A 20,553-nucleotide genomic window follows, 5' to 3' on the forward strand; every position below is an offset into this window, starting at 1 on the left:
GAAGATGGAGGGTCCAGGGTCAGGCAGACTCACCTTCAGTGCCCAGGAGAGCCGGACCAAGATAGGCTTCCCCTTGGGGTCAGGCGGGTGGGTGGTCTGCTCGAGGGGTGGATGGGAAACACCTTCTCTTTGCTGCCAACTCCGGCTCCTGGAGGAAGGTTCCAGAGCCTGAGCTCAACACACTGTTTTTTCTTCCCAAATCAGTGATTGACCACTCCAACTCCCCAAGGGTGACGAGGAGGCAGAGGGAGGCCAAGGGTTTCCTCAACAGAACTTGCTCTCCGTGGAGGAGAACGTGGCAGGGAAGGACGCCCAGGAAGCTCAGAGCAGGAGGGGGTCGGTCCAGCTCACTGGAGCCTCCTCCGTCCTCAGGTCCCTCCCTAACAGCACAGATGCAAGGAGCCAGGACACTGGGCCTTCCTCCTTCGTGTCGGGTCCCCTGCTGCCTGGGCTCAGGGCAGCCTGCCCCGTGGTCGGGCCATCAGAGGTCATGCCGCAGGGCCCCAGGGTCCCCTGCTCACCCCAATCTTCTCCCGCCCGGTGCCCACACGGTGCCCCACTGAGGCCCTGGTTCAGTCAGTGGTGTTTAGTCTAGGCCAAGAGATGGAAAATGAAAAGCTGACCTCTCAAGGGTTTGTTATACACATTTGACCAAAGGAAGAATAGTAGTCCATTTGGAACGGCCCCTCCCGGCAGCCTGGTGTTCTCCCCACCCGCCTCACCTGCCCTGTGGCCCAGCAGAACGTGCTGGAGTCTCGGCTCCATCCCTCCCTGGGGTCCTGAGGGCTGGTGTCGGCAGAACAGGTGGGACTCCGTGTAAGGATTGGAGCGATGGTGAGAATTTCCCCTCGAGAGCTCTGGGAATCCCACAAACCGCATTGTAACTGCTCTGCACCACCCTGGGGGGGAACGAGGGGGATATTGGAATATGTTAGGATCATTGTCGAAAGGCAGCCAAGGTGGTTTTTACATTCTTCAAGTATGTTGGTAATCTTAGCTTACAATCATATTGCTAATGACTTTCCCACCAAGACATAAAACGTGTAGCGAACTTGATTCCGCAGACCAGCAGACCGGCGCCCAGGCTGAGCGCCTGCCAAGACCCTCTCCTGGGGACTGAATCCCCTGCGGCCAGAAACAATATGAAACCCAGAACCCCTGTAACAATCCCAGGTCATACAGCTTTGCCCAATGTTAATTATGTCTTTGACTCAACAATTAATATCTGAAACTCAAGCTAGACTCTATCTCAGGGAAAGTGGTTTCTGTCCACATCCTTTCACTAAAACATTCTCATTTATGCTTCTTGAGACCATAAGCTATGCAGGAGAATTCAGGTTTCTTCTCAAAGGGTGTCCAGGGGTGGCTGGTGTTGTAAAGACGGACACAACGTGCGTGAAAATCCCTCGTCCAGCTCTGAGGTCACCTTGCTCACAATTTGGGAAAGCACACTTCTGGGCCATGTCTTGGCTCCGCGGGGATGCTGGATACGCACAGACTCCCAGGCCTCCATCTTGGGATGTGGTGACTCTTTGACAGCCCGTGAGCTGAACAGGACAAGTGGCGTCCAGAAGGAAGGCAGGGAGGCGTGTGACGTTGAAGGGGTTGTGTATTTGGTCAACAGGCGCTCTGTTCTCTGCATGGATGCCCAGCAGCAAGAGAAGCTTCTCCACAAGGGGGGTTTCAAGTGACCTCCCGTTGCCAAACCTTCCTGTCAGGGTGGAAGTGAAGTTACCAGGAAAGAGCTGGGAAAAGGAGGGAGAAACGTTTTGTTCCAGGCATCCCTGGAAGATGGAACTTGGGTAAATACATTAACAACATCCAAGAATATGCTTGAGCACAGCAACCGGGCACAGAGGCCAAGAGGACCCCCTGGAAGTCCGGTCCACTCAGGCAGCTTGGAGCTTTCTTCCGCGGACAACACAGGAGCCTCCTCAGGAGCCGGGTTCCTTCAGACGGCGACACTGCAGCTCATTCCACCGTAGCGAGCCTCTTGGAGTCTCGGGTCCCTGTGGGACTTTCACACCAAGGACACTGTGCGCTGTGGTCCTGGGGACCAGGTAGCCCATCACTTGGAGGAGGTGGAGGAGACTGGAGGTGTTTTCCAGTAACAACCCACCTTCCCTCAGCACCCCACATCTCCTCAATCAAACAAGGATGCCAGTTGGTGGCCAGGACCCCAATCCCATGAATTCGAGATAGAATAATGTCACCATATTCATCTTAGTGTTTGCCTGTGTGTTGCTTTTAAGGATTATTTATCAAAGTTAAGTCCTTTAGCTGGTCCCCTTCCCCGCCATCATTCCCTAGCCATTATTTTGGCTACTGGTGAATTTTCAAGGGTCTGGTAGAGGTTAGTGAGATTAACTTATCAGTTTCTTGAGGGACTGTCTGCAAATTATTTTGTGTTTTTGATCAGCCTTTATGAAAAAACAAAATCAACAACAACAACAACAACAACAACAAAAAACCTTGCTTTGGCTCTTAAGGTGGACAGGGTCAGGGCCCCAAACGTTGACCATCTCTGTCGTGTTCCTCAGGACCCTGCAACGGGGCAAGGCCATGTGACTAGTTGCAGTCAATGTGCTTGGGGAGCAGGGGACGCTAGCCTCTCCAGGCCGAAGTGCAGAAGAATGGGTGTGCAGTCTCCCTCCTGCTGCCCCCAGGGGACCGGGAGACCATGTGTCGCAAACAATGCATCCACAAGATGATGATGACCCTGCCAGCCTACATCCCTGGTGGCTGTGCGGAGAGGAGCCCCCATCATGCTGACCAAGCAGGAAGAACGGACAGGACGTAGAGGACAGGACTGTTGTGTTGCCCCAGTGAGATGCGGGGACGTGTTGTCGCAGTCGATTCTCTCGTGCCCCGACGGAAACACCCTGAGAGGAGAAGGAAGACAGTCTCCTAAGGCCCGGGTCTCTCTCGTGTCACCCTGGAGCCGTAGTCAGGTGCGTTCGGCTTTGTAAAATGGGTATTTGCTCAGAAAAATGGTCTGAAGTGAATCCTTTCAGATTTCTTTCTCAGAGGAGCTCAGTTTCGAAAGGCACTTTTCACTAAAGCTTTTTTTTTTTTTTTTTAATAAATCATAGAACTTTTCCAGGGTGTAACCATGGCTTCTTGTATTTGTTTACTAAATGTGGGTCTCTCTATACCGGCTTGCCTTAGAGGAACTCGCATTCAATGTGGAGAATGTGCAGTCATGCTGCGTTGTCCCCAGGCTTCGGTTGACTTCTTACCTTTGGCTCAAGGTGTGCTGGCTTCTTTTCAAGGCCTTGCCTCCACTCTGGGTTTTGTTGGCGGTTTCTTCTGCCTACTGACCTTCTTCCTCTGTATGTGCTTACTGGGTAGTATTTTATTTTAAAGTGGATTCAACCTGAATTCTTTTTTTTTTTTAAGATTTTATTTATTTTTATTTATTTGACAGAGATCACAAGTAGGCAGAGAGAGAGAGAGGAGGAAGCAGGCTCTCTGCCGAGCAGAGAGCCTGATGTGGGGCTCGATCCCAGGACCCTGGGATCATGACCCAAGCCAGAGGCAGAGGCCTGAACCCACTGAGCCATTCAGGCGCCCCCCAACCGGAATTCTTGAAGGCGACGCAGAACAACCGCATTGCATCTCTTTATTGACAAGGTTGCTAATGGGCGTCTAGAAGGGAAGGCAGGTTTCTGGTGGTAGGATTGAAAGTGAAGACTATTTCCCCTTATAAACATGGGCGTTGACACGGCTCTCCTAATTCATGGGGCCTTTCCTAGCTTAAGAATCTGTATGGGATGTTAAGCTGGAGTCCAAGTGGTAATTAAATGCACTAAAAATGTGCAGATAGGGGAAGGGGGATTCTCACGGAAAGGGCCGTAGCCCTGGGTTTAGCTGAGAAATACCCAGGAAATATCTGGACCCTTCAGCTACTCAGCTCGGAGAGTAGTTGCGAGGTATTGTTTTCTGTCTCTGGATCTTAGCTCTGCTCTCTTCCAAATAGAAGTAGTCACTTCTGGCTTCAAACTCACGAATTTTTTGCAATCAGTGGAAAAAAAAATGGTTCTACAACCCACAGGCATACCTGTGACCCCCAGCCTGTCATCCCACGATGATGCTGCCTGAATGGAAGAAGCCAGGACTGTTCTTGGACACACAAAGGATCAGAAATGTTCTTTTAGGAAGAAGGATTCCAGTGCCCCCCTCGGGTACATCCAAGCTGCCCCCTTCCCAGCGGGGGAGGTGCTGCAGCACGTGCAAAGGGCAAAGAGGGTTCTGGAGCTCCTGGATTCCGCAGAGGGTTGTGGGGGCAAATGGAAGCCAAGCCTACTGACCCAACGGTCCTTCGAGGCCCTCACTGGACACTGGCTCCTGGGTGATGGACCAGTTAGAAGCAACAGGAGTGTTTAATCTCTACCCCCAAATGTGACATCTGTAATGACCAGAGCTCGCTTGGGACCCAGGTGACCCTTCTCAGAGAAGAGTGGGTGAAGGTGTGAGTATGTGTTTATTCGTGGTATGCGTGTATACATGGTGAATACGTTTGCAGCCCATACATGTATGTGTGTGTGTGGTGTGATAGCACTGAGTATACCCACACACCTGTATATTGTACATATGCACCAGGTACAGAAGTCACTGCTAACCCACTGTGCCTTGTCTGTCCCTGGGTTTCCCACGTCTAGACAGAGCTCCATGCCCACTCTACATTCAAAGAAAATTCTATTTATATTTAGACCATAAAATCAGGCCACTTGATTTACTTCTGCAGTACAGGGACACCTCAAATAAAGTCAGTCCCCATGACATGGAGCAAGATTTTGTCCCTCCACGCCGCCGACCTCCTCTGTTGACAGCTCTGGACCTGAGTGCCTTCAGTGCAGATCTCTTAACACTACATGAACTCCTGCTATGTGCCAGGTGGTCACTACCCCTTGCAGACCCCAGAGTGTGAGAGCATCTGGTCTAGGCCACATCAGCTGCGGCAGGGCTTGCAAAAGTCAGGGGTCCTTCCTCATGATGTGCAGGGAATGCTTTGCTTCCAAAGTCCCCTTGGGGAAGGGGTCGTTAAGAGCCAGCGATTTCACGCATATACTGTGCAATCGAAGAGATGGTGTCTCACTTCGGCTTTTTTTTTTTTCCCCCAGAAATGTGTGCTCATGCACATCATTTCTCGTTTTTTTTTTCTTATTCAGAAATATTTTGAAAACAGTAAGTTCTGCAGATTGATGAGTATAATTTATAAATGCAGAGTTTCGATCCAGGAATCCTGCATTTTTTAAAGAAATTGAGCAATAAAGAGCATGTTACTGTAGCTTGTGACGTGAGTCCGGGGGCGGGGAACCGTCTGGGACCAGGCAGTAACACTCTTTAAACACTTGCATCGAGGGCAAAGCCAAGACGGCTCTGGGGAGTATCTGTTCCCCCGGGTGTGCTCTCCCAGATTGGTCATCGCTGTCTGAGATGCCCCAGGATGTGTGACTCCTTTTCAGACACCACAACACCACCCCGCCCAAGCCAGGGGATAGCGGATTACCTGCAGGCTGATAGGGGTCTGCACCTGCATCTGCACTTGCAGATTCTCCGGGGTTCGTGCAAAGGGAGATCTTGCACTGGCGGGTCGTGATATTCGAGGTATAAGCCTCAGAAACAAAATGCTGGGAATCACACCTCTTTGAAAATCCTTTTGGGAAGAGAACATCGAACACACCTTCCAGAGGCAGGGCCGATGCCAAGTGCTTCAAGAGCAGCGGAGTAAACTTGACTGTGTCCGGAGTGCTGGACACACTCCAGCCAAGGTTGCCCTCCTTGGCCAACAGCAGAGCCCCCCGTTAGCACCACGGGCTGTGCTCCCTGACATGGAGGTCCTGGCCGCCGGGAGACGCAGCACGCACTGGGTCTCTTCCCAGACCTCACCCAGGGCTTTCAGTGTTCACATGGTGGCTGCGGCCTCTTTGCTGAGCCAGCATGGCTCTGGGCCTTGACTTCCACCTGTGTATCTGCTGCCCCTGAGGCCCTCGGGCTCCCAGGTATGTGAACTCCCAGGTGGTGAGCTCAGCTGTGGGGGGAACCAGAGGGTGAGCGGGCCCATCTGTCAGTTGTCCTGCCCCTGGCGGACACAGGACAGGGACCACTTCACCTGCAACAGGAGGGGAGGAGGTGAAAAGCTTGCAGACCCACAGATAAGAAAAGGTGAAGTTCAGAGGTCTGGGGTCACCCTCTGCCGGCTGACTGCTCTGTCGATCTGGGAGCTGGGAGGTCAAAGACATGCACATTTTCCAGGTGGAATGGCCTGTCTGATAAAACCCACTGTTCTCGGGTCTTTGCTGCCTCTCTTGCCTTCTAGTTTGTCCCTAGAGAGACCCGAGTGTTCCCAGGGCATCAGTGTGAATTAGCAACCACTTGCTGAGTGCTGGTAACGCATTATCTAGTGTGCGGGTGACAGGTGACCCCGCAGGGAGGTTTGTTGGGGGACGTGTACCCATTCTTCTGGCGTCTGTCCATTGACTTTTTATTCATTCTCCAGCTCTGGCTGGCTGCTAACCTGTGCACATCTGGGCACTTTTGTTTCCTTTCGTTCCATGGTGGGGTGGCACCTGGCTTCCGAGCCACTGTCCTGCAGCAGCCGGGCATCCCTTCCTGTGAGGTCCCTGAGCTCGGGCACCACAGGCTGGCAGAGCCATCTCTTCTGTGGCCTCAGTGTTGGTTGCCCACAGCCACGTGGCCCATGTGGCCCAGGGAGGCTCTCTCTTGTCTCCTGTCTACTTCTGCAGACAAGCCGACTTTACCTGAACTCAAGGGTGTGCTCGTTCGTTTCTAAATGTGGTGCGTTTCCCAGCGGAGGTCAGTCAGTTTTTTCCCCGCAGTGCTCAAGTTTGAGAATGTGAAATAGACCAAAAGTCACTGAGTTCAGAGTTTGGGAAGCGAAAGGCCTTGTCCCTGTTGCTGAAGGGCTGGTCTGGCCAAAGCCACGTCCGCGCTCCTGGGGCGTCTGCAGTGCCTGCGTGTCTGTGCTTCCCCCCAGGCCCCGTCCTGTGCTGTTGTTTTTTCCAGAGGAATCCCACCTCTCGAGTGTCTGCTAAAGCCAGGGTTCCCAGAGGTGGGAAGGACTGAGGACTGGAGCCTTGTAGGATTCTTCCCCCTCATGCCAGAAGGACTTTGCATTCTTCTGAATAAGTCTGAATGTATGCATCATCTTCCTAAAGTCGCGTGTTCTCTCCGGGTTGTTCAAGAAAACAGATTTAGGTGTAGTTACTCCTGTAAAGAGTTGTCCATTTGGAAAATTGCCTCCTTTTCTGAGATGAAATTTGGGAACTAAATGCTGGTGGTGGGAGGTAGGGAGGGCTCGTCGTCAGACCGATTCATTTCTGGAAACCGTTTTCTATCCCCGTGTATCCCTGCTCAAGGGAAATGGTCTCAGAAATGTTCTTTTGTGGTTAAAATTAGAGCTACCCTATGACCCAGCAATTGCACTTTAAGGTATTTACCCAAAGAATACAAAAATACAGATGCGAAGGGGCACATGTCCCCTGGTGTTTATAGTAACGTTATCAACTAATAGCTAAACGAGGGAAGCCATCCAGATGCCCACAGGCTGATGAACAGATGAAGACGTGGTGTGTACACACACACACACACACACACACACACTCAGCCCTCAAAAAGCATGAAATCTTGTCATTTGAAACAACATGGATGGAACTAGAGGGTATAAAGCTGAGCAAAGTAGGTCAGTCAAAGAAAGACAGGTACCATACAGTTTCACTCACATGTGGAATTTAGGAAAGAAAACATGAACATAGGGGAAGGGAAAAGAAAAAAGGGAGAGAGGGAAAGAAACCATGAGAGACTATTACCCACAGAGAACAGACTGAGGGTTGCTGGAGGGACGTGGGTGGGGGATGGGCTCGGTGGGGAGTGGGCCCCACCCATAGGAATGTACGCGATGAATCCCTGAATTGTGCTCCAGAAGTCAGGACAGCACTGTATGCAGGCTACTTAAAATTTAAATTTATAAAAGAGAGAAAACCACTCCTAAGGAGCCCTCCCTGCCATCTGACCTGGCCTTCCCGGGTCTCTTGGTGACCCCTGCCTGCCCGGTCAGGTCCTGCTTCCCCTGGCAGAGGGCAGGCTCCCTCCAGCAGGGGGCGCTGCCAGCCAGTGCCACGTGTGGCCTCCTCAGGGACCACCTCCCCTCCCTCTGCTGCCCCAGGTGTCCGCATCTGGGCCTGTCATGGACAGGAAGCACCGAGCTGGAGGATGAGCCCGGGTTTGGGTTCGAATCCAGCCGACGCTAGTTAACTGCTATCTCGTGCCTTTGTCATCCTCGCTCAGAAGCTGCATGTGAAGTCCCCAGCCCCCTCCGGGGGTCGGAGCTCTACATCCCACTGGGTGAACCTGACCTCTGGCATGTCCCACAAACACCTGCAGCTCAGTTCCATCACCTTTGCTCCTGCCATTTCTCCCCAAAGCAATTTTCTCCTCTTCCCTCTTCTGCTCCTGGGGTCCTGACCCCTCCTGGTACCCAAGCCAGACCACTGGTCACCATGCTCTGCCCAGGGCCTCACTGTTGGGGAATCACGAGTCACCTTGCCCTGAAAGCCCCCTATCCCCCCACTCCCACCTAAAATATGCCCTGAGACACTTTCAGTCCTCCCTCCCCCCAGGACGAGTCGTCCTCAAATTCCCAACTTCAAGTCCCAATTCTGTGAAGAGCGCCCCAGAGCCCTCACCTGCCCAGAGACTTCATCGTTGTCTTCTCTGAGCCTTTCGTATGTACCTTTTCATAGCTTTTTTTCTTTAAAGATTTTATTTATTTGACAGAGAGAGAAAGCACAAGTAGGGGGAGAGGGAGAGGGAGCAGGGAATCCCAGGAGCCTGGAATCATGCCCTGCGCTGAAGGCAGATGCTTAACCAACTGAGCCCCCCAGGTGCCCCCTACCTTTACTTTAATGTGTACTATATTTTGCTACAATCATTTACATCTGTAATATATGTTTATATTGTAGAGCAACATAGTTGTAGACCTTGTGTACTTTCACGATGCCTTTACTGGAACATGTATTATGTATTTGTTATAATAACTCATTTTGTTGTCTGACCTCAAGGGAACTGGTGTAGGACAGAAACCAAGTGGTACCATGACGTGCATCTGAGTGCCTGACATCAGCGAACCTTTGCTTAATGTTCTCTTGGGCCACCGCTGCTGCTCTGGGGAGGGTAGTGTCCTCCAATCCTCGTTTGTCAAGTGTGCAAAGACATTTACTAAGTCAGTGTTCCTGGGTCTGGACCCATGTGACAAGTGTAGGAACAAGGTCAGACACATGAGAAGGATGTCGGCCTTGGGGCGTAGCTGACCTGTGTTCTGGGGGCAATTCTGCACCTGTCTGGTCACTTGGCCTAAGTCCCCTCTAGCCCCAGGCCCCATCTCGTCATCTCTGACGTGACGTCCCTGGATGGGTCACTCCCACCACAGGCACAGCCTGCGCCCCCAGCCTGAAATAGGACTCCACAGGGTAAGTTTTTACACAGCCTTCCTTTGCTAGTGGGTTTCATTTGGAAGCTAAATGTATTGACATCTAGAGCAATCGTAATTCACTGGTCGAGGTAGTTCCTGGACCTGGAGGTCCCGAGTCCCAGAGGAGGCTGCATCTTCCTGTTACTGGTTGTCCGGGACTGCTATCCCTCACGGCCTCTAAGCTTGGGGAGACCCTTTGCAGTGTCCCGTGACTCGGGAAGGAGAGATGGGACGGCCTCCCTCAGAGGAAGGCTGGATAGGCTAACTGGTGGGATTCACTGGCGCGGACCCTGTGCCTTCCTGCCTCAGCTCCCTTGGGAACTGAGAGCGCTGGCCTGGACGGTCCTGGGGCCACATTGATCCGAGGCCCGGAGGCTGGGAGGCACCACGCAGAGAGGGGTTCTGGAAGCAGAGCCAAGCCTGCCTTCTCCCCAGGCTGCTGGCAGGCCGGCGTCTCCTGGTTCAGGAGGGCCATTCCAGACACCGTCCGGTCCAATTCCCAACGCCAAGCCCGAGGAGAGCAACAGAGATGGAGACGGAGACAGAGAGAGACAGCTTTGCTTCCGAGCTGGTGTGAAACTCTTACTCCCCTGAGGGACCAGGGCCAACAGCCCTGCCTCCAGCCACCAGGGAGCCGTGGGTGACTGGTGTGGGCGTCTTAAATACAGTTGTTCATGACAGAATTCGCTTTCTCATGCACGGCAGGCAAGCCGGGAATCAGACTTCTGAGCAGGTGCCCCACACAGTGGAGCATGGGGCTTGCCTCGGAAGCAGAGAAGGACCCGGGGGCACAGGAGCACACAGCCTGTGCTGGCCTCCAAGAAGCCTTCCTGGACATCTCACCATCCCCGGGACGCATGGGAGCTACGTGGCCTGGGAACCCAGAAGGTCCCTCCAGGGCTGTGCTGGGTGCAGGGTCTCAGCCTTCTCCCAGGCCCAGCAGCAGAAGCCCATCAGCCCACTGTTGTCCTGGGATCCCCGTGGGGCTGGCAGGGGCACGCTCTCCACCCAACCATTCCTGGGAAAGCAGACTCTCCAGAGGGGAATGGGCCAGGCCCCAGCCAGTAGAGAAACTCTGGATCTTGACTCTGGCCTGCTTTGCAGAGTGCTGTAGCCCCACAGCGGTGGCCTCCATTTGACTCTGGGAGAGGGCTTGGCGGCCAGCAGAGAGCGAGCAGAGTGTCCTGCCTGTCAGAGCCGCTGCTTGGCCTAGGGACAATGCACAGGCCACCTGTATGGCAGGGACCCCAGAGGGGCTGGGGCGGGGAGGAGGGCTGTGCAGAAGGGCATAGGCGGCCAGAAGAACCTTGTAAAAATCTTACATGTCTGACAGCTTCTTGATTTGTGTTTGCTGGGGTTATCCGTCCTCTCCTAGGGCCTCTGTCATCCTGTAGGAATGTCCCCTGACACTCTGTAGAGGGTCCAACTTCAAGTGGTAGAGTCTGACCTATGGGAGGACAGCTGGCCCCTCCTGCCCTCTGATTTGGAAAGTGGATTCTTACAATCCCTGGGATGGGGTGGGGTGGGGTGGGGTGGGGGTGTGTTTCGTTTTTGGCCTTTGAGACAGCTCTGGGGAAGGTGTACAGAAGTCGGCAGGGAGGGGAGGGGGACTGAACCATGAGGATGTCCCCCCCCCGCCCCGCTGGGGACCCCCATGTATGCTCCCCCCGCCCCAGCGGCCAGTAGGGGCGGCTGGATCTCTACCTTTCTGATCGGCCAGGTGAGCCTGGCACGGCTCCTATAGGTGTTGGCCCCGGGTGCTAGGGGTGGTCTGTTTGTGGCCTGGAGCTGCCTGCGGGTCCCACCTGGAAGGAAGTTGCAGATTCTGTCCTCTGAGAGCAAAACCTCTTATTTCCACTGTCTCTGGAGAAGGCATTTGTCCTGGAGATAGCCCCAGGGGCAAAGCGGCTCTGGGAAAGTGCCAAAAAGCCTTCAGCAAGAGGGAAGGGGCAACCCCTCTCCGCTGGGCATGGTGACCTTCTCAGAGCCTCCAGGGCCTGTCGCTGGCACCCTGGCTGCCTTTCCCTTAGGGTAATTGTGGAAGTTGCCGGCTGGCTGCACAGCTGTGTCCACTTCGTGTTCCACCTACCCCGGCCCGTGTGTCTGGGCTGTCAGGCAGAAGGGCAGCTGGTGGGTGTGGTAGGGATGGCTGCTGTGTGGATGGCCCCCAAGGGAGACTCAGGATGCCCCAATCCTCTTCCAGCCTTGTCTCTAACCAGCTGTGTCTCTGGCAAGTCACGGCCAGTCTCAGGTGCAGCCGACCTGGCTGACCAGGGACGTGCAGGATGTGGACGGGGCTGACTTAGCTGTTCTGGATCCTCTAGGGGCATCTTCTGAAGAGCTGGACATATGGCAGAGTGTGGCCATTGATTCCAGGGTTCAGGGCGAAGCCTGCTGCAGCATTTCTCCTGAGCTCCGGTGTGAGGCTGATGCTGCTGGCTGGGCCAGAGACTGAGAAGGCTTGAATGGGAGCTAGCACAGTAGAGAGAGGGTTTCTAGAAGGAGGCCAGAGCTTCACTCCCATGCCAGCTTTGCGCTGGAGTCCACGCGATCTCCTCATTGTAGGCCTCTTTCCACAGGAGTTTATCGAGCACCTACTATGTGCCAGGGCTTTGTTTAAACCCTGGGGATCCATCTGGGGAAGAAACCCCAACCTAGCGCGACAAGGATGTTGGGTCCTGAGCCTCTTGTGTGCTGTGGCTTGGATCTCTGTAAGCCCTGAGCTGGTGATCTCAGGATGCCCTCGGTGGGTGTTTTTACAGATGCCCAAGCCGAGGCCTGGAGAGCTGAAGCTGCCTTCCCAAGGTGGCAGTGACCACAGTGGCAGCACCAGGATTCAGCTCGAGGCCTGAGCTCTCAGTTCCTGACTTCCAGGAGCTTCCAGAATGCTCGAGTCCTAGCACTGCTGCCTCAGTATGTGCTGAGCTACTGGTTCATGACCCTTCTAGCACTAGAATTCTGAATGTTAGCTGCTCGGCTTTCCTGGAGCAAAGCCTTCTGGGAGGCATGGAAGGGGTTCTTCAAACCCGTGACTAGACTTGGTTTGCCGATGTCTTACTCAGCGTCTCTGCATTCAGGGTCCCGGGGGCATGACCTGGCCTTTGGTTCTTCTGCTATTTGGACAGAAGTCAGAGTCATGTCTCATTGGCATTTTATGGGGGAGACTGTGCATGGTGGGGGGCTGGGTGTACATGGACTATTTCTTTACCCACCTCACAATTTTGCTGTGAAACTGCTCTAAAAAAAATAGTCTTCGGCAAAATAAACACATAAGAAAAATAAATAAGATAAAATGGGAAGTGTTTCCTCATCTGTAAACACTGGAACAGCTTAAGTAATACAGATAGGAATGACCAGGTTCTGGGAGATTCTGTGTAATGCTCTTGTAAAACAGTCTGGTTCCAGAGTCTTCGTAACCTGGTCGGCTTATCTCACAAATACTGAGACATTCAGATTTCCCCCTTTCCTTGAGTGAGTTTGGAAAAGAGTGCAAAATCGCAGGCGTGGTGATCACGGGTAGATGGGGCTGCCTGGCGTGGGGTCCTGAGGCCTGTGGGGCAGGCGGGAGCTTGGGGTGCCTGGGGACCCGCAGATTTCTTCGGCCTCCGAGGCTCTTCCTACCAGCGTTCTTATTGGCCTGTTTGTCTTGCCATGGGATGATTGTTCCACAACTGGTGGCCATACTTGCAGAGATTGAGACCCTAAGTACTTTCCTCTGGGTGGAAGACATTGCCAAGTAGTGTTTCCTCAGAAGTGACCCACGGGGGTGCATTTTCTGAAGCTGTATATGACTAGCTTTGTCACTCCTCCTCCCCCAGCTTCGTGGCAGACCTTTTCCAGGTTCATGGACCCTTTTCCAGAGAAACCCCAGGTGTCCTGGGATCGCCTGTCCACGGGCACCAGCAGGAAGCTCTCCTGGTCCGGTTCTTTTCTGCCTCTTTTTATGTCTGGAAGCCAGTGGGACGTTTTCTGAACTCTTAAGAGTCCAGAACTTTCCTTGTGATGTGGCACGGCTGCCCGTGTTGTCCGTCGCTCTTTCCAGAACTTTGTGTTCCTTTTAATCTGGGACCGACAGTCTCCCCTAAGCACAGGGACATTTCCCTCTGCATCTTGCTTGGGGCTGTGTCTCCTCCCTCCGTCCACATTCTTTGTCTTTTGCTCAGATGCTGGAGACCTCCGTGAGTCAGTCTCTGATTTACTGGTCATTTTTCATCAGTGTCCTTTTGCTATTCTGCTCCCATTTCTTGCAAAATATGCCGTTTCCATACTTTTCTGTGATTTCCAAGAGCGTGTTCCTTGTTTCCTGGCTGTGTTTCCCTTTGAAAACGGAGTATCCTCATTTTATCCACCCAGACTCTCCTGGCTTCTCTCCAAATGACGAATTCCACCATTCTGAAAGTTTGGTCCCTGTGCTCTGGGCCATCCATGAAGTGCTCAGCTCGCCGGTTTCCCCACCGTGGTCCTGATGTGAACCATTCCTTGTTTTCTACTCGTATTTACGGGCCCGTCAGAATGACATGGGTGGGTGGGATCTGGGCCTCCAGCCCGCCCTGGGGTCGGGGTGGGGGGTGTCTTCAAACTGTCAGGAGGCTGTGTCTGGGCTCAGCCAGGGGACAGAGGGCCACAGCTGAAGAACAGTGGCCAAAGAATGCTGGGGTAGTTGGGGATGCTGTGCCCTGTGGGTTGGGCAAGACCCATGAGGGCAGGTGGTCAGCTACCAATGAACGTTCACCTCCAGATGGCATATTCCCCCAAGCCCAGGGCACCTGGGAGCCCAAGAGTTGGGGGGGGATGTTTTCAGTGTAGTGACTGGAAGGAGAGAGAGAGACACAGGTGGCTACAGGTGACGGCTGGCAGGGGGTAGCCCCTTTTGGTGACCTGGACAATGTCAGGGTCCTGTGGAGGTAGAGTCCTCTACTTTCCTGCCTAAAGGGGCAGTGAGGGCCAGAGCAAGGCCCTCTGTGGCCATGACCCTAGGTTTGTGTGGGCAGGGCCTGGCTCCCTGAACCTCAAGTTCTGCCCCTCCAGCCTCCACTGGCAAAATCCCAGGGTGTGTGTGTGTGTGTGTGTGTGTGTGTGTGTGTGCTGTAGTGACCAGAGGTAACATATCTGTACCCTTATTATTTCCCTCCTTATGCCCTACCCTGCTTTTTTTCAGCAGTCCAGCCAAGTTCAAGGTGCTTTGTCCCTTTCCTTTCTGGCTGCAGAGTCTTCACGCCATTTCCATTAAAAACGTTGTCCCTGTCTACTCTGTGTTCTACTTGTTTCCAAACATGTTTCTTCCCCCCCTCTTAGATTTCTCGGATTCTTTTCTGGGCTTTTTAGAATATTTCTGGCACACGATAGAAGCTCCATCCATGTTAGGAAGATGGACGAAAGGATGGGTAGAGGGAAGAACGGTGGATGGTGGATAGATGTTGGAAGGGTGGGTGGGCGCAGAGATGCATAGACGGTGGTTGGATGGAAGGAAGGAGGGGCGGGTGAATGGACAAACGGAAGGATGGGTGGATAGATGGTAGGTGGAATGATGGATGGACGGATGGGTAGAAGGTAGGAGGGAAGGGTGGGTCGTGTGTGGATGGGTGGTGGGTGCATGGGTAGATGGACAGAAGACCTTATAATAAATGTCCCCTTAATCACCCTGTCTCCCTTTTTGGAGAATTCGTGTTGGTGTTTCACCTATTGGATTAGGTCCTGGAAATAAGAATCAGTGAAGACCCTTTACTGTGCACTGGTGCCCAAGGTCCCGGTGTGGGAGAGAGAAGCAAAGCTGCTCTCTCAGCGTAGCCACGGCCCTGCCGCTCTGGCTGCTACTGCCCTTCCCTGCAGGGCAGACAGAAGCAGAGCGTGAACCCCAGACAGGGCATACGCATAGGGTTTCAGGTGGCTGTTCTATGCGGGAGGCAGCCCTGGGCCCCAGATGTTTTGTGTTTGTTGCCGAGAACGCTGCCCGTGTCAGCAGACAGACATGGTTGGGGTCAGGGTGACATCAAGGGGCCCAGGCCCCCAGCTTCTCTGTCAAGAAGACTAATGAAGCTGCTCCCTGCGGGCACATGCAGCAAAGTCCAAAGCTTACCACTGCTGGGGGATGGCCGCTGTCATTTTTGGCTTTTCACGGATGATCCTGTATTTCCCCTCGAAGGGTTGGCACAGCTCATATATCAAAAATGGTTGTAATTATTCCCTCTCTGAGGAAGGCTTCCATTCAGCTTTCTCTAGCTGCCCCCCTGATTAATTATCTAATTACAACCACATTCTCCAAGAGAGAGCAGCCTTTGACTCTCTGCCCGGGACCACTTAGCAAGGCAGATGGATTTGGAGTGTTCAGGGCTTGAAGGAAAAGTAGTGTGTATGTGTGTGTTTGTGTGTATGAAAACACCCGAGTTTCGGGGACAGTGTGTCTTCTCAGACCTTTGTCTTGGCTTGGCAGGAGTTTCTGGAGTTCTCTGGGGGATCTGTCAGGAAAGAGCTGGGAGTATGGAGACAGGAGGAAGCTTCCTGCTGCCCAGTGCCCAGTAGGATCAGGGACACACACACACACACACACACACACACACACACACACCCCTTGCTGAAGAAGTCACCTGTCACTGTATCAGAGATCCTTCTGTGTTTTCATACCTTTCCACATCATCGTCCCAGAGCCTGGGGTTGACTGTCCTTGACCTCTTGTCCTGGAGGGAAATTCCTCATGGTGACCCTTCTCCCAACCTCCTCTTTGGTCAAGCCATTCCTGACTCCTCCCCACCCACAGGCCCCTGCCAGCCTCCCATCTCGGCATCAGTTTACCCCCCACCCCCACCCAGGGCAGCCATCAAGGGCTCTCAGTGAATGGACTTGTCTGCTTGGGTTATGAAGTTTCTCTGGTTATTTCTGTGTTTGTTCTCCAGACGTAGAAGTGCGCACACCATGTGCATCAGGCTGTGGGCTAGGCACTAAAGACCACGTGCGACCAAAGGGCTCACCAGTCAGTCTTAAGGAATCACTAATGAAGCTCGGGGTTTTCCTGGGAAGGATGCTATCGGTTCCTGGCTGGTTGCAAACTGGCCACGGGCTCTGTAGGACTGGGGTCCCGCAGGACTAGGTGATCAGCCACCCACTGCCCTCCGGAACAGCTGGTGACAGGTGGGAAGTTGTCTTAGCCACGAGTTGCCACCTTGGAGCAAGGTGTGGGGCCCACCTGTCCTGACCCTCAGTCCCTTCAGCACCCAGGTGCATGAACTTTCCAGAAGGTGTCGCAGTCCTTGACCATACACTCGTGCCCAGCAATCTTATCCCCTTCCCTCCACCAGAACTCATGAGCTTGGGCTTACAAAAGCCACAAGTCTCTCAGATCTGGGCATCACACACTTGAGCTTCTTCCCAGCACATCTTCTCCAGCAAGCCCCGTGGCACACACGGTAGCCGGTGCGGTCTGGGGACCCCACCGCTGGGTCTCTCTCTCTGCCACTCCATCTGGCCTTCGGTCTGAACCCCCACCCTGTTTCCAGGCTGCAGGGTCAACCAGAAAGACAGACCCTCCTTACAGGAAGACGGGAGGCTTCGTGGGGAGCATGGCCTGGTCAGTGGTTGGGCACCCCACCTGGTAGCTCGCTGGCCAGTCCCACGGTGCAGGGTGGGGTAGGAGGGGATGCCCCTGCGCCCCTGGAGAGACTCGGCAAGACGCACTGTGCAGGTTTCACTGCATGCCACGGGCAGGCACGACTGCCCTTGCGCTCCTGTGACCCTTACACCCCCTTGTGGGGCCTTTGGATGTGGGACAGTTGTGTATCCTGATCACAAAGGCAGGTGCTAGAATCGCCGTGTGATGAGCTGGCCTAGGACTGCACATACACCCCACACATACACACCACAGCACAAACACATCACACCACACACACAACCATGCAAACCACACACACTACACACAAACACACATCACACCACACACACACACAGCACACGTACAACCACACACACCACACACACACATACACAGCACACGTACAACCACACACACCACACACACATACACAGCACACGTACAACCACACACACCACACACACATACACAGCACACGTACAACCACATACACCACACACACATACACAGCACACATACAACCACGCACATGCACACCACCCACAAAATCACACACACATACACACCACACACTACACACAAACACATAAAAACACATTACACCATACACACAACCACATACACCACACACACACAACACGTACAATCACACACACCACACACACAACCATGCATACCACACACACAATCACACACATACACACACATCACACCACACACACCCATGCACACCACACACACACCACATACATGACCACATACACCATACACACATAACCATACACACACATATACCACATACATATGCACAACACCACATATACACCACACACAACCACACACACATACACACAAAAACACACAGCCACACATACACACACATAGTACACTACGCACAAACACACACAAACACATCACACCACACATACAACCACACACAACCATACACATACATATGCCACACACAATACACACACACACCACATATATACAGCCACACACACATAACCACACAGACACCCAACTCATACACATAACCACACATACACACAACTATACTACACACACCACACCACACACATACACAACCACACATACCACACATACCACATACATACAAACAACACCACATACATACATAACACAAAAAAATACACATAGCAACACACAAACAACACACAACCACTACATATAACACCCACAACCCCATATACTACATAAAAAACCACGCATACCCAAACACACACCACACATACTGCCCACACATACACAACGCAGACACGTAAAACACACCTAACCATACACACACACATAAAAATACACACCAGACACACCACACAGAAAACCACACATGCACACTACACACATATACAACTACACAGACAACTGCACACACACATACCACAACAGATAGCCACATACTCACCAAACACATACACACACCACACTCCACACACATACACCACCACACACATAACTGCACACATACAACCACACATACCACACACATGTACACACAACCACACAGGCACACCCCGCGTGCGGTGGTGTCTCACCCTCCCTCTTGTGTGTCTTCCAGGCTGTCCTGTGGGGCTGAGGCTCAAGTGGAACTGGGACGCCTCCACATCTGTCACTTCTGAAACCTGAACAACCTCAAGGAAGCCTCCCCATCTGCGGTCCAGCACAGCGTGTGGACGAGGGGACAGCAGCGGCACCGAGTGGGAGAGCCCGGACTGCTCAGCTCCTGCCCCAGAGATGGTCCCCACAGAGGACGCGGCACTCACGGTCCTTCTTGCCGGTGACATTTCCTTGTCATCCTGGCCACTGTTCGGATATTTCTTCTCGGTTTTATTTTTTTTTTTTAGGGGGGGGATTTATTCTTTCCGAAAATCTCTAGATTCAGGAACATATTTACAAGGATTGAAATTTTGGATTTGTATTTCCCTCTAAGTGCCTTTTTTTAATGTATATTTTTTTAATAAAACAGAAATGCATTCCTGTACCTTCTGTTTAAACTGGACCAAGGCTCTCAGAAAAAGAACCTCGTGTTCCCTGACCCCCAGCCTCTGCATGACTGTTCCACGAAAGCCTGGGACCCTCCTCACTCCTCGCCTCTTCTCTTTCTCATGATTTGCTCAGCTAACCATTTTTAAAATATTTTCTGTTTCAGTGTATATGTTGCTTATTTGTTTTATTTATTGAGATATTTTTAACAAGCTCGGTGACTGCAACGTGGCTGTGTACCCCGCTCCCCTCCCAGGAATAATAAAGATGTCGGTGCAGCGCGTCTCCCCTCTCCTCTTCTGTACCGCGCAGCACTGAATCGGCCTGTCAGAGTCGGAGCGGCTTGCGGTAGTGACAGTCGGTTCCCTTTAGAAGGGACAAGAAAGGATGCGAAGCAGTTTATGTCCTAGGTCGTTGTTAGTCATTCTAGAAGCTACCAACCCTAACACGGTGCGAGGGCAACAGACCCAGGCCTGGGACAGCGGGTGAGGCCGGCCTCGGCCCCTCTGGGCGTCCGGCTTTTCAGCGGCTATGCCCCCCGAGGCCCCCGCTGTCAGAGCTGCTCTCCGGACCACTTCCCATTGCCAGGCTGTGTCCATCCCATGTCCGTCCCTCTGTCCGAGGCCAACGCTCCCCTGCGGGCCCTGAGGAGCCTTGCCCACCACCTTTCACCCGCACACACGTCCCCTGCTCCTTCAAAGTCTCAGATTGGGTTGAACCCCTGTGTTCACTGTGGGCTCCACAGGCCACGGTCCTGTCCCTCGGAGCCTTGTACACACTGCAGGGGGAGGTTGAGGAAGGAGCACCTGTGTGTACATGTAAGGTACTGGGGTACAGGAACCCCAGAAGGGCCACGGTCTGCAGCTAAGAAGGAGAATCTGGCTGGGGTCTGGTCTGGTGTAGACACAACTCCCTGGGGGCCAGGAGTCCAGCACCTCCAGGCTGCTGGCTTTGGAGCCCTTTACCATGTCCACGGGCACTGCTAGGAGTGTGGGGAGCCTCTAGGCTAAGGGCTGGGGGATCACAAGTCACCAGGCCACCACCCTGAACCACCGGTGGCCTGTCTCCTGGGGATGGCAGATACTAGGTCTGTTGGGCAGAGCTGTCCGCGGGCAAGAGGCCACACAGAGCCCCCTCACCCCCGGCTCCCAGACAGGATTCTAGGGCCCAGGACTGTGGTGGCCTGTGAAGCTTCCTTGTCCACTGAAACTACCGCCTGCTGTCACAGGGAGGGCAGGAGCTCTGGGAACGCCAGCCACACCTTCACTTTCATCAGCTGGCTGGCTCCTTGAAATGACCTTGAGGTAGCATGGCTTCCCTCCAGGCTGGCACCCTCTAGAGGGCTCCGTACACCCATGTGGGGGCCTGGTCCCTGCAGCACAAGTCCCAGCATTGACGACACCCAGGAAGGCACACATGCACACCCCTCGCAGAGGCCTCGGGAACACAGAGCTGGGCAGCTGTGGTCTTGGCA

The 20,553-nt window shown here is 53.3% G+C and overlaps 1 protein-coding gene across 2 annotated transcripts in view; it reads left to right on the forward strand.

Annotated features, from left to right (window-relative positions):
- Positions 1–19,362, forward strand: part of TWIST2 (twist family bHLH transcription factor 2) — a 50,294-nt gene extending 30,932 nt beyond the window's left edge. For both annotated transcript variants that reach the window (XR_006383809.1, XM_044241963.1), the window contains one exon: positions 18,655–19,362. The gene's annotated coding sequence lies outside the window, so the exon portion shown is untranslated. The remainder of the gene's footprint in view (positions 1–18,654) is intronic.
- The last annotated feature ends 1,191 nt before the right edge of the window (positions 19,363–20,553 follow it).

This window comes from Neovison vison, chromosome 3 (assembly GCF_020171115.1).
Source record: "Neovison vison isolate M4711 chromosome 3, ASM_NN_V1, whole genome shotgun sequence".
Lineage (NCBI taxonomy): Eukaryota > Metazoa > Chordata > Mammalia > Carnivora > Mustelidae > Neogale > Neogale vison.